Genomic DNA, 12,811 nt, shown 5'->3' with positions numbered 1-12,811 from the left:
TTAATTTGATTTTTATTTAGATTCTTATCCCTTTTTTTTTAAGATTTTTTTTTTATTTATTTGACGGAGAGAGAGACACAGCGAGAGCAGGAACATAAGTGGGGAGGAGAGGGAGAAGCAGGCTTCCCGCCGAGCAGGGAGCCTGATGCAGGGCTCGATCCCAGGACCCTGGGATCATGACCTGAGCCTCCTACAGAGGAAAGAACTGACTGAGCCCCTCAGGCGCCCCAGATTCTTACCCTTTTCTGATATTGGATCAAATTTCTACTCTGCAGTCTTTAGTTAATCATTTGCTTTATAAGCTCATACTCATTGCCCTCTCAGTCATACTGCTTTCTTATTACTGCCGTTCCAGCCCATGTTCTTTACTCTAGGCAGGCAGCCTTGCTCACAGTCTCTGGCCTGTGACTCATCTTTCCATGTGCCATTCTTCCCACACCTGATGCTTTCCCTCCCTCCATTTTTGGCAGAAAAGTACCTTAGTCTAAGAAATAGGACTTTAGGGGCACCCGGCTGGCTCAGTTGGTGGAGCATGCTACTCTTGCTCTCGGGGTCATGAGTTCAAGCCACATGTTGGGCATAGAGCCTGCTTAAAAAAGAGAAAGAGAGAGAGAGGGAGGGAGGGAGGGAGGGAGGGAAGGAAAAGAAAAGAAAAGAAAAGAAAAGAAAGAAAAAGAAAGAAAGAAAGAAAGAAAGAAAGAAAGAAAGAAAGAAAGAAAGAAAGAAAGAAAGAAAGAAAGAAAGAAAGAAAGAAAGAAAAAGAAAAGAAAGAAAGAAAGAAAAGAAAGAAAGAAGAAAGAAAAAGGAAAGAAAGAAAGGAAGGAAGGAAGGAAGGAAGAAAAGGAAGGAAGGAAGGAAGAAAGAAAAAGAAAGAAAGAGGACTTAATTTCAAGGCTGTCTTATGCTACTGATTATAGTTGTCATACTATGGAAAAGGCAGCGCTTAGATAGATGTGGCCTAACTAAGAGTGCATGAAGGGAGAAGAGGTCTAAGTAAATTAGAGAGTATCTCCAGGTGAAGTCAGCCAATGTGGAAAAGGGCACATGAGTCCAGAGTCTGGGGGGCAAGATGTCAGAAGAGTTGGTGGACCTAAGTTCTGATCTGAATGCAGAGATTTGTTTCTCCTTGCCCTATTTTCTGTTTCTTGCCCTGAGTACCTACACTAAGGTCCCAAGTCTGTTGGAACATTCCAGGTGGAGCTTACTGCTGATTAAGGTAAAGCCAAAATGCCTGGATTTCCTGGTAAATCTCAGCTGAAGACACATACTTGCATGTGCATACGTGCACACATACACATATATCCACATGGAGGCATACACACATTGAGTTCTTTCTTCTGTGGGCCCAATAAGAATGCCAGAGTATGGTGAAAGAGGTTCTACAGGGCTCCTGGGTGGCTCGGCTGGTTGGGCGGCTGCCTTCGGCTCGGGTCATGATCTTGGAGTCCCGGGACCGAGTCCCACATTGGACTCCCTGCTCGGCGGCGAGTCTGCTTCTCCCTCTGACACTCTCCCCTCTCATGTGCTCTCTCTCTCTCTCTCTCTCTCTCTCTCTCTCTCGCAAATAAATAAATAAATAAATAAATAAAATCTTAAAAAAAGAGAGAGAGAGGTTCGACAGATAGCCCAGCTTGCTTTGAAAACAAGACAAAGATGGAGGCTGTGTGCAGTGGAAAATTTGGGAAAGTCAACCCTGCATCTCAGACTCTTAACTCTAGTACCTGTTTGGTCCTCACTTTGGAGCACTTCCCAAGAAGCTTCTGACTTTATTTTTAACTGAACTAAGGCCACAAGCATGCTGAACTAGTTTTATTCATCTGTTTAAGCAATTCATAGTTTTTAGTTATTTTGTATCCTCTGCAACTTAATAATCTTTTTGAAGATTTGAGTGACTACACTTGTCACTTGTGTGTGGGTTTGAGATGGATAAGTTAATTCCTTTAAATCCAGAGAGAACAAGCATCTTGCTCTCTGATGTTTTTTCATCACTCTGTGGCAGTTTTAAAGGGAGAGAACAATAAACTTTTTTTATAAACAAATTTTCTTAGGTTTCAGAGTGCATTCAGGAGTCCCCTTCTGACAATTTAGAAAGAAACTTTTTAGCAAATTTGTGACCTTTAACCTTTTTTTGCTTCAAGTGTTTATGTTCCGTCTTTTACTATTTCTTGGGGAATGTTTCATTTTGTCTTTAATACCATCATTTTATTACATTTCAATTTATAACAAATCAAAGAACCATTAATTAGTATGGCCCTAATCACATTTTATATCAGTAAAAAATTTCCAACTTTTTGAAGATTTATTTTTCTATACTTTACATACTAATACATGTTGTCAAAGGAGAGTTTGTCTTCTCAGCCAGTCTCATTTGTACCCCATCTCTAGAGATGTGAACAAATCATACTATTAAAATGGCCCCACCTCAGTAATTTATAAGCCAGGTTAGTGGAGGTGGATGAAAGCATTGGCATGTGTTAAAGTGCCAGAGAAAAAGGAGTGAAGTCATTTAATACTGCATCCATAACTTGGTTGCGGATTTGAATAGTCAATAGGACCTTTCATCACAACCAGAAGTAGTAGTAAAATCACTTTTTTGTTAGAGGAAATGACAGAATTTAGTAATATTTGTTACTTCAGTATTTGGGATCAGTCCAGCCCGTTTTGAAAGCACAAGCTTAGGAAGACAGGCCTTCAAGTAGAAATCCTCAAGTGTTGTTTGAAGAGCTGAGAGGGTTGGTAAGGCCTGCTTGCCCTCTTCGTGTCATTGCGGTTTAAAGGTATGTGTGTGTGCTGTGCTGGGTATTGAAAGTGAATAAAGCATAGTGCTTTGTTTTTAGTACCATCAGCCCCTTTGTCTGGAAATAGCTTTCTTTGTTGGTCAACATGTAACACTATAGGAACAGGCCTGGCAAAATTCAGGCACAGTATAATTAACATTGATTTAAAAAACCAGGTTCTGCCACGTTTGTCAGTAAGTTTATAAGTACATTACATTAGAATTTGTATATAGTGCAGTAGTTTGCTTTTAGTTCCCAGAGCATAAAAAGTAATAAATCAAAAATTACAATACTTTTACCTTACATTTATGGAGAGTTTTATAGTTTGAAACGCACATATATATATATCCACGTGACCCTCATTATCACCCTACAGAATGAAAGGTGCAGCTAATGTTAAATGAATTTGAAGACAGTATGGCTTTTGACATCTGTCACTCCAGTTAGGATCACGTATTCTGACAGGTGAGGCAGAGATTCCCTTACTTCCGTATGCTTCATTGTTCTATATACAGTTGACCCTTAAAATAACATGGATTTGAACTGCGAGGGTCCACTTAAATATGGATTTTTTTTTTTTTTTTGCTAAGGGCAGTACTACAAATGTATTTTCTCTTTCTTACTACTTAATAACAATTTCTTTTCTCTAGCATATTATAAGAGTAAGTACACGGTATGTAATACATATACAGAATATGTGTTAATCAACTGGTTATGTTATTGGTAAGCCTTCCAGTCAACAATAGGCAATTAGTAGTTAGGTTTTGGGGAGTCAAAAGATAAATGCAGTTTTCAACTGTGTGGGCAGTTAGCATCCATAACCCTTATTCAATGGTCCACTGTATTTCCATCCTAAAAGTGAACAGAATCAGAGAAGATGACATTCCCAGATAGGAAAGAAACTGAATGTTCATTGAGCAGAGACAGCTATTTTGCACATTATGATATTTCAGTGAGTAATCAAGAAACTGAGATCCAGAAAAATTGTGACTTGCTTAAAATTGATGAATTGAGTCAACCAGTATTTGTTGTGCCTCTACCATGTGCTATATATTCTGAGTTAGGTCTCAGCTGAGAGAGCAGTGAATAAGACACACAAGATCCCTGCCTCATAAATAAGCCAGGTACAAAAATACAAATATTGTATAGTTCCACTTATATGAATTATCTGGACTAGGCAAATGCATAGAGACAGAAAGTAGATTAGAGGTTACTGGGAGCTGGGAAAAGGGGAAATGGGAGAGTTATTACTTAATGCTGTTACAGTTTCTGTTTGGGGTGTTGAAAAAATTTTGGAAGAAGATAGTGTTGATGGTTCCATAACATTGTGAATGTAATGATGATGCCACTGAATTATACACTTAAAAATAGTTTAAAAATGGCCAAAGTGACATATATTATGCAATATATTTTATTGTAATTTGAAAAAATTAATATACTAAATACCATTGGAGTATACACTTCAAATGGGTGAATTTTATGGTAGGTGAGTTATATCAGAATAAAGCTGTTTTTAAAAAAAAGAAAAGAAACTGTCTCATTAAACTTATAAGCTAATGGAAAGACAGACAGTAAACAAAATAATCTTAGATTTGTGGTAAGTGCTGTAATAGAAATCATTTAGGCAATATAATGGGAAGTAACTGGAGAGGGACGTGCTTTAGATAACGTTGTCAAATAAGCCTTATTGAGGAAGCGATATTGAGCTAAGACGTGGATATGACAAATAACCAGCCATGCAGAGAGCTAGGAAACAGTAAGTTAAGGTCATGGGAACAGTTAGTGCAGAAATCCTGATGTAGGAAAGAGCTTGTTGTGTAGATGGCTAATGTGATAGGGGTATAGTAAGTACGGAGAGAGGTAGCCAGGGAGCATATCATATAAGGCCTTAGAGATTATGAAGAGTTTGAATTTTATTCTAAATACAAAGGGAAGCCATTGAATAATTTAAGCAGGAGAATGGCTTGATTTATTTTTTCAAAGACTGTTCTTCCTGCTCTCATGAATTATAGAGAACTAGAATAGAAGTACGGTACCAGTGCGAGGGCTATTTCAAAAGACCTGATGAGGGTTGAGGGTAGCTTGGGCTAGGATAGTAGGGATAGAGAATTGAACAGATCTAAAATATGTGGTGGGTGGTGCTAAACCTCACTAATCCGCAGGGAAATGCAAATCAACACCACAATGAGATATCACTTCACTATTATCAAAAGGCAAGAATTAGCAAGTGTTGGCAAGGATGTAGAGAAAAGGAAGCACTTGTGCACTGTTGGCAGGAATGTAAATTGGTGCAGCCAGAATGGAAAACAATGTGGAAGCTCCTCAAAAAATTCAAAATAAAACTACCATATGATCTGGCAATTACACTTCTGGCTATTTAACCAAAGAAAATGAAAACACTAACTCTGAAAGGTATCTTTATCCACATGTTCATTTTTGCATTATTTACAATCGCTAAGATATGAAAACAACCTAAATGTCAATCAGTGGATGAAAGGATAAAGAAAGTGTGGTATGTGAACACACACACACACACACACACACACACTTCGTGGAACATTATTCAGCCATAATGAAAGAAATCCTGCCATTTGCAACAAATGGATGGATTTGAGGGTATTATGCAAAGTGAAACAAGTCAGGTAGAGAGAGACAAATGCCAAATGATCTCATTTATATGTGGAATCTTAAAACAAACATCGAACTCAGGTACAGAGAATGTTTGGTGGTTGCCAGAGGTGAGGGAGTTAAGGAGTGAGTAAAATGTCTGAAAGTGGTCAAATGTACAACTTCTGGTTATACAATAAATAAGTCCTGGGGATGTAATGTACAGCATGGTAACTATAGTAAATAAAACTGTATCGTATATTTAAAGTTGCTAAGAGGGGCGCCTGGGTGGCTCAGTTGATTAAGTGTCTGCTTTCAGTTCAGGTCATGATCCTAAGGTCCTGGGATAGAGCCCCGAGTCCCGTAGGGCTCCCTGCGCTTCTCCTCCCCACTCATGCTCTCTCTCACTGTCTCTGTCTCTCTCAAATAAATAAATAAAATCTTTAAAAAAAAAGTTGCTAAGAAAGTACAGATCTTCCTTGACTTGTGATGGGCTTACAGTCTGATTACCATTACCCATTATAAGTTAAAAATACCATGTCCAAAATGTATTTAATACAGCTAACTTACTGAATGTCATAGCTTAGCCTAGCCTACTTTAAACATACTCAGAATACTTACATTAGCCTACAGTTGGGCACAATCATCTAACACAAAGCCCATTTTGTAATAAAGTATTGAATATCTCATGTAATTTATTGAATACTCTACTGAAAGTGACAGAATGGTTTTATGGGGACAAAACGGTTGTAAAAGTATCAGTTGTTTACCATTGTGATCACACGGCTCACGGAACTGTAGCTCTCTGCTGCTGCCCAGCATCATGAGAGAGGATCGTACCACATATCACCAGCCTGGGAAAAGATCAAAATTCAGATTTCGAAGTACGGTTTCTGGTGAATGTGCATCACTTTCAACCTTCCATAACTCACAACATTGAAAAATCGTAAGTCAAATCATTGTTAGAGATGGTCCATATATCTTAAAATTCCCACCCTAAGAAAAAAAATAGTAACTGTGTGGTGATGGATGACTAGACGAATTGTGATGATCATTTTACAACATATACACCTATCGAATCATTATGTTGTACACCTGAAACTAATATGTTTCATGTCAATTATATATTAATAAAAAATAAGATTATATAATGGGAGATGAGCTAAGGGATTGAATGTGGGAATTGAAGGAAAGGGACTAATCATGGGTGACTCCTAGGCTTTGTGTATGAACAATTGGATGGATGGAAGTGCCATTTATTGAGATAGGGAAGGATCTAGGAGATGGGGGTAGGGAAACCAAAAGTTTTGCTTTGGCACTGTTAAGTTTCAATTACCTTTTACAAGTCCAAGTAGAGGGGCACCTGGGTGGCTCAGTCATTAAGCATCTGCCTTCAGCTTAGGTCATGACCCCAGGGTCCTGGGATCTAGCCCTGCGTCAGGCTCCCTGCTCAGCAGGAAGCCTGCTTCTCCCTCTCCCTCTGCCCCTCCACCCTGCTCTTGCGGTCTCTCTCTCAAATAAATAAATAAATAAAATCTTTAAAAAAAAAAAAAGAAAGAAAAGAAATCCAAGTAGAGTCATCAAATAGGCAAGAGGGTCTTTGGGTCTGGAACTCGGGATAAGGAGGTCAGTAGTGGAGATACAAATTTGGGAGTCATCAATATAAAGATGATATTTAAATCCATGGAACTGGATGATATCAACCAGGGAGAGAATGCAGATCTGAGGAGAGAGACAAATACGGACAGAAACACAGAATGGGATTTAGTCTGGGAAATCACATTTAGCAGTTGGGCAGAAGAGGATGTCCTAGCAAAGACTGAGAGGAATAACCAATCAGGTAGGAGAGAAAACCAGGAGAAAGTAATAATTTGGAAACTAAAAGAAGTAAATTTCTGGAAGGGAGGAGTCATCAGCTATGTCAAACTCTACCATAAGATGAAGCATGCAGTAGACTTGGGAACATGGAAGCCGTTGACAAGCTATTTCAGTAGATCATTAGGTGTGCTGAAGAGTGAATAGGAAGTGAAGAAGTGACATTGATTGTAGACACTCTTTTGAGGTGTTTTTTGTGAAGTGAGATAGATAAATGGGTTCATAATTGGAAAAGACTGGGGTTAGGAGAAGGTCCTTGGGGTTTTTTTTTGTTTGTTTGTTTGCTTTGTGAGAATGTGGAATTTGTTTTTTTTAAGATGGGAAATAGCAGGCCATGTTTATAGGCTGATGAGAGTGATCAAATAAAGAGAGAAATTATCAATACAAGATAAAGAAGGGATACTTGAAGGAGTAAAGTCTTTGAGAAGGGGAGAGGAAATAGGATACAGAACATAAGTGAACATGTTGACCTAAAATAAGAAAAGGGGACACTTGCAACAAACTTATTTTAAAAAAAAGAAAAGCCAGTTGCATTTAAGAGTGCCTTTGATGAAGCAGTAAAATTATTGACCCTTAAGTACATATCTTTTCAGTATTCTGTGTGATGGAAATGGAAATAGACATAAAGCACTTCTGCTGCATACTGAAGTATAATGGTGTTTCAAGGAAAAGCACTTGTGCAGTTGAGTTGCCAACTAAACTACCTGGTTTTTCATGGAGCACCATCTTTACTTGAAAGAATGACTAAACCAACAAACTATTCAGACTTAGGTATTTGAAAAATACTCTTTCAAAAACGAGTGAAGTGAGCCTCTCAAAGGAAATCAACTGATGATAAAATTTAAGATTTTAAATGAAAATTAGTATTTTGGAAAACTTGTGTTTGCTGCCATGAGATTGACAGCTTTCCATTCCTTAAGGATGTTTTTGATGAGATTGGTAGTGGTATTTAACAAATGTGATTTTTAAATATTGTGTAATGAATGTGTCAACATTTAAAATCTATATAACTAGTTAGCCAGTATTTTCCAAGTGACCAGTATATGATGCTGTGAAATCAGGTGTAGGTAAAGACCTCTTATTTAAAATGCAAAAAAAAAAAAAAAGATTTTAATGTAACAGATGTGAAAAGTATATTGGTGTGGTGTCAGATTCTACACTGATAACTAACATTTAAGAAGCTACTACTTGTTGAGGGTTGCCTGGCTGGCTTAGTCAGTAGAGCATGCAACTCTTGATCTCAGGGCTGTGAGTTTGAGTCCCACATTGGGTATAGAAATAACTTAAAAATAAAATCTTAAAAAAATAAAAATAAAACAACTACTTGTTGAGTTTGGGGTAGTATTAGAGAAGAATATCCATAATTATCTGAAAAGGCTATTAAAATACTCCTTTCTTTTCCAACTATATTATCTGTATGAGGCTGGATTTTCTTAGGAAACAACATATGCAAACATATGCATATGCATATGCATAACAAAATGAATGCAGAAGGATATATGAAATCCAGCTGTCTTCTGTTAAGGTAGACATTGCAAAAGACACTTGCAAAAATGTATAACAATGTCACTCATCTAAATTTCTTTTTTTAGAAAATATGCTTGTTTTTCATTTAAATTATTTATATTAACAAGTAATTGATTTTTTTTAAGATTTTATTTATTTGAGGTGGGGGGGAGCGAAAGAGCAAGCATGGGGGGGGCAGGGTGTAGGGGCAGAGGGAGAGTAAGAAGCAGACTCCCCGCTGCGCAGGGAGCCCAAAACACGACTTGATCCCAGGACACTGGGATTATGACCTGAGCTGAAGGCAGACACTTAACCAACTGAGCCACCCAGGTACCCCTCTATTGTTATTTTTAAATGAAATATTTTTTTTAAATTTTTTATTGTTATGTTAATCACCATGTATTACATCATTAGTTTTTGATGTAGTGTTCCATGATTCATTGTTTGTGCATAACACCCAGTGCTCCATGCAGAACGTGCCCTCTTGAATACCCATCACCAGGCTAACCCATCCCCCTACCCTCCTCCCCTCTAGAACCCTCAGTTTGTTTTTCAGAGTCCATCATCTCTCATGGTTCGTCTCCCCATCTGACTTACTCCCCTTCATTCTTCCCCTCCTGCTATCTTCTTCTTTTTCTTTTTTCTTAACATATGTTGCATTATTTGTTGCAGAAGTACAGATCTGTGATTCAACAGTCTTGCACAATTCACAGCGCTTACCATAGCACATACCCTACCCAATGTCTATCACCCAGCCACCCCATCCCTCCCACTCCCCACCACTCCAGCAACCCTCAGTTTGTTTCCTGAGATTAAGAATTCCTCATATCAGTGAGGTCATATGATACATGTCTTTCTCTGATTGACTTATTTCACTCAGCATAACACCCTCCAGTTCCATCCACGTCATTGCAAATGGCAAGATCTCATTCCTTTTGATGGCTGCATAATATTCCATTGTGTATATATACCACATCTTCTTTATCCATTCATCTGTCGATGGACATCTTGGCTCTTTCCACAGTTTGGCTGTTGTGGACATTGCTGCTATAAACATCGGGGTGCACATACCCCTTCGGATCCCTACATTTGTATCTTTGTGGTAAATACCCAGTAGGGCAATTGCTGGATCGTATGGTAGCTCTATTTTCAACTGTTTGAGGAACCTCCATACTGTTTTCCAGAGGGGTTGCACCAGCTTGCATTCCCACCAACAGTGTAGGAGGGTTCCCCTTTCTCCACATCCCCGCCAACATCTGTCATTTCCTGACTTGTTAATTTTAGCCATTCTGACTGGTGTGAGGTGGTATCTCATTGAGGTTTTGATTTGGATTTCCCTGATGCCGAGCGATGTTGAGCACTTTTTCATGTGTCTGTTGGCCATTTGGATGTCTTCTTTGGAAAAATGTCTGTTCTGTCTTCTGCCCATTTCTTGATTGGATTATTTGTTCTTTGGGTGTTGAGTTTGATAAGTTCTTTATAGATTTTGGATACTAGCCCTTTATCTGATATGTCATTTGCAAATATTTTCTCCCATTCTGTCGGTTGTCTTTTGGTTTTGTGGACTGTTTCTTTTGCTGTGCAAAAGCTTTTTATCTTGATGAAATCCCAACAGTTCATTTTTGCCCTTGCTTCCCTTGCCTTTGGTGATGTTTCTAGGAAGAAGTTGCTGTGGCTGAGGTCGAAGAGGTTGCTGCCTGTGTTCTCCTTTAGGATGTTGATGGACTCCTGTCTCACATTTAGGTCTTTCAACCATTTGGAGTCTGTTTTTGTGTGTGGTGTAAGGAAATGGTCCAGTTTCATTCTTCTGCATGTGGCTGTCCAATTTTCCCAACACCATTTGTTGAAGAGACTGTCTTTTTTCCATTGGACATTCTTTCCTGCTTTGTCAAAGATAAGTTGACCATAGAGTTGAGGGTCCATTTCTGGGCTCTCGATTCTGTTCCATTGATCTATGTGTCTGTTTTTGTGCCAGTACCATACTGTCTTGATGATGACAGCTTTGTAATAGAGCTGGAAGTCCGGAATTGTGGTGCCGCCAGCTTTGCTTTTCTTTTTCAATATTCCTCTGGCTATTCGGGGTCTCTTCTGGTTCCATACAAATTTTAGGATTATTTGTTCCATTTCTTTGAAAAAGGTGGATAGTATTTTGATGGGAATTGCATTGAATGTGTAGATTGCTCTAGGTAGCACTGACATCTTCACAATGTTTGTTCTTCCAATCCATGAGCATGGAACGTTTTTCCATTTCTTTGTGTCTTCCTCAATTTCTTTCATGAGTATTTTATAGTTTTCTGAGTACAGATCCTTTGCCTCTTTGGTTAAATTCATTCCTAGGTATCTTATGGTTTTGGGTGCAATTGTAAATGGGAATCGACTCCTTGATTTGTCTCTCTTCTGTCTTGTTGTTGGTGTATAGGAATGCCACTGATTTCTGTGCATTGATTTTATAGCCTGCTACTTGACTGAATTCCTGTATGAGTTCTAGCAGTTTTGGGGTGGAGTCTTTTGGGTTTTCCACATACAGTATCATATCATCTGCAAAGAGTGAGAGTTTGACTTCCTCTTTGCCGATTTGGATGCCTTTGATTTCTTTTTGTTGTCTGATTGCTGTGGCTAGGACTTCTAATACTATGTTGAATAGCAGTGGTGAGAGTGGACATCCCTGCCGCGTTCCTGACTTTAGGGGAAAAGGTCTCAGCTTTTCCCCATTGAGAATGATATTCGCTGTAGGTTTTTCATAGATGGCTTTTATGATATTGAGGTATGTACCCTCTATCCCTATACTCTGAAGAGTTTTGATCGAGAAAGGATGCTGTACTTTGTCAAATGCTTTTTCTGCATCTATTGAGAGGATCATATGATTCTTGTTCTTTCTTTTGTTAATGTATTGTATCACGTTGGTTGATTTGCGGATGTTGAACCAGCCTTGCATCCCAGGGATAAATCCCACTTGGTGAATAATCCTTTTAATGTACTGTTGGATCCTATTGGCTCGTGTTTTGGTGAGAATTTTTGCATCCATGTTCATCAAGGATATTGGTCTCTAATTCTCCTTTTTGATGGGGTCTTTGTCAGGTTTTGGGATCAAGGTAATGCTGGCTTCATAAAATGAGTTTGGAAGTTTTCCTTCCATTTCTATTTTTTGGAACAGTTTCAGGAGAATAGGTATTAATTCTTCTTTAAATGTCCTATAGAATTCCCCTGGGAAGCCATCTGGCCCTGGGCTTTTGTTTCTTGGGAGATTTTTGATGACTGCTTCAATTTCCTTAGTGGATATAGGTCTGTTCAGCTTTTCTATTTCTTCCTGGTTCAATTTTGGTAGTTGATACATCTCTAGGAATGCACCCATTTCTTCCCGGTTATCTAATTTGCTGGCATAGAGTTGCTCATTATATGTTCTTATAATTGTTTATTTCTTTGGTGTTGGTTGTGATCTCTTCTCTTTCATTCATGATTTTGTTGATTTGGGTCATTTCTCTTTTCTTTTTGATAAGTCTGGCCAGGGGTTTATCAATCTTGCTAAGTCTTTCAAAGAACCAGCTCCTAGTTTCGTTGATCTGTTCTACTGTTCTTCTGGTTTCTAGTTCATTGATTTCTGCTCTGATCTTTATTATTTCTCTTCTCCTGCTGGGTTTAGGCTTTATTTGCTGTTCTTTCTCCACCTCCTTTAGGTGTAGGGTTAGGTTGTGTATTTGAGACCTTTCTTGTTTCTTGAGAAAGGCTTGTATCGCTATATACTTTCCTCTCAGGACTGCCTTTGCTGTATCCCAAAGATTTTGAACAGTTGGGTTTTCATTTTCATTGGTTTCCATGAATTTTTTTAATTCTTCTTTAATTTCCTGGTTCACCCATTCATTCTTTAGTAGGATGCTCTTTAGCCTCCATGTATTTGAGTTCTTTCCGACTTTCCTCTTGTGATTGAGTCCTAGTTTCAAAGCACTGTGGTCTGAAAATATGCAGGGAATAATCCCAGTCTTTTGGTACCGGTTGAGGCCTGATTTGTGACCTAGGATGTGATCATTTCTGGAGAATGTTCCATGGGC

The 12,811-nt window shown here is 38.5% G+C and overlaps 1 protein-coding gene across 2 annotated transcripts in view; it reads left to right on the top strand.

Moving 5' to 3' along the window:
* UVRAG (UV radiation resistance associated) overlaps positions 1 to 12,811 on the top strand; it is a 329,246-nt gene that overhangs the window by 244,002 nt on the left and 72,433 nt on the right. The window lies entirely within an intron of this gene.

This window comes from Zalophus californianus, chromosome 11, assembly GCF_009762305.2.
Source record: "Zalophus californianus isolate mZalCal1 chromosome 11, mZalCal1.pri.v2, whole genome shotgun sequence".
Classification (NCBI taxonomy): domain Eukaryota; kingdom Metazoa; phylum Chordata; class Mammalia; order Carnivora; family Otariidae; genus Zalophus; species Zalophus californianus.
The sequence above is the reverse complement of the archived record's forward strand: the minus strand, read 5'-3'. Positions and strand labels throughout refer to the sequence as shown.